The sequence below is a fragment of the Lipotes vexillifer genome, unplaced genomic scaffold (assembly GCF_000442215.2).
Source record: "Lipotes vexillifer unplaced genomic scaffold, Lipotes_vexillifer_v1.1 scaffold1461, whole genome shotgun sequence".
Taxonomy (NCBI): domain Eukaryota; kingdom Metazoa; phylum Chordata; class Mammalia; order Artiodactyla; family Lipotidae; genus Lipotes; species Lipotes vexillifer.
In genome coordinates, this window is record NW_006797166.1 from 467,191 (window position 1) to 469,270 (window position 2,080).

The following is a 2,080-nucleotide window of genomic DNA, read 5'->3' on the forward strand; positions in this document are numbered from 1 at the left end:
TATAAATCACAGCATTCTCTCCACCTACCACATTTCTTAAGTGCTTCTATAATACCTTCTATTATCACATTATTGAGTAGTTTCTTTGTCTCTCTATTCCTTACCAAGTGAACTCTTTCAGGATGTCTTACTCTCTACTGAATTACTTAATCTTTCTTTGCCTCAGTTTCCTTGTCTGTAAAATAAAAATTGTGAGAATTAAATACATTATATAATATATATCATATATATTTTTTAGAATATATATTTAGAATAGTACCTGGCACACAGTATACACTATATAAATTTTAGCTATTATTCTTTTTTATTATTAACACTCATAACTATATCCACAGCAATGAGCCACTTAGTAAATAATTTCCTCATCCCATTGGTTGATATATGACTGAACATGGCTTATAATTTAAAATAATAATAACTGTGTCAGACTCAACATCTATTATTTGTTTGGTTTTCTTTTTCATACTGTTGCCCAGCTATTTTAGTGAGACTTGAGCCTCTAGGTTAAGCTGCTTCTGTGATAAGGGCATGATAGGGGAGGGCCAGCTGATGAGGCCTGGAAGAGTTGAGAGAATGGGAGGCATTTGCCTCTTTCAGGTCCACAAACTTTGTAGATCCAGAAACTTCATTTCTAGTTCTACTGACTGATTCATCTTTCAGGAATTGACAAACTCGAACGCAGCAAACTTACAAGGCTCTGGTGAGTAAACTAGAATGGTAACTTTCATTTTTCATTAAATCTGTAGTTGCTGATGAAAAGAGGATGGTTGGAGAACCCCAACAAGTGCATTTATTTTCTCCCTGTAGGAAAACTCGATATCTTTATCATACCTTGGTCTGTGAGTTTAAAGACATTTCTCCAAATTTATATACAACCTGTGCCATTTGTACAAGGGATGTAGACAACGTTAGCTCTCCCTTTATGTCCTCCTCCTCTTTCAGCAAAGAGCAACTAAAGTTGAGTTGTAGTCAGTGAGTTCTGGGCAACCTGGGAGACCAAGTCTCAAAGTGCAACATATCTGAGTTCAAAAAATCCAACTGCCTCTCATGTTTTGTTTGTGAAATGGGGTTAGGGATACCTACTTTTTAAAAAAATTTTTTAATTTTGATTTTTTTAATTGAAGTATAGTTAATTTACAATGTCATGTTAGTTTTAGGTGTTCAGCACAGTGATTCAGTTATATATATATATATTTTTTCAGATTCTTTTCCCTTGTAGGTTATTATATTGAGTACAGTTCCCTATGCTATAGGTCCTTGTTGGTTATATTTTATATATAGTTGTGTGTGTATGTTAATCCCAACCTCCTAGTTTATCCCTCCCCCTGCTTTTCCCTTTGGTAACTTTAAATTTGTTTTCTATGTCTGTGTGTCTATTCTGTTTTGTAAATAAGTTCATTTGTATCTTTTTTTTTAAGTCCCCATATAAGCAATATCATATTTGTTTCTCTGTCTGACTTACTTCACTCAGTATGACAATCTCTAGGTCCATCCATGTTGCTGCAAATGGCATTAGTTCATTCTTTTTTATAGCTGAGTAATATTCCGTTCTATATATGTACCATATATTCTTTATCCACTCCTCTGTCAATGAACATTTAGGTTGTTTCCATTTCTTGGCTATTGTAAATAGTGCTGCTATGAACACTGGGGTGCATGTATCTTTTCAAATTAGTGTTTTCTCTGGATATATGCCCAGGATTGGGACTGCAGGATCATATGGTAGCTCTATTTTTAGTTTTTTAAGGGATACCTACTTCTAAGGGTTGCTGTGGAGTTAAAAGAGAAGCATTGAGCAGAGAGCCCACCACAAGTCCCCTTTATTTTTCTTGTCCACCTGATTTGCCAGGGCAGGAAGGTCCTGAGGATGCAAACACAGCTCTTGCTGTTAAGAACCCACTCCCCAGTCTAACTGTATTTCCAAGTACACCTCTGCCTCATTCACAGCAGACTTGCTGTGCCATAACCAATTCTCAAAAGTTGAGTCAAAGATGAAAATTTAAAAAAAATTCCTTTGAGCCATAATAGCACTTGAAATTTAATTACTTTATAAATGAGCTTTGATCCCTCAGTTGTGACA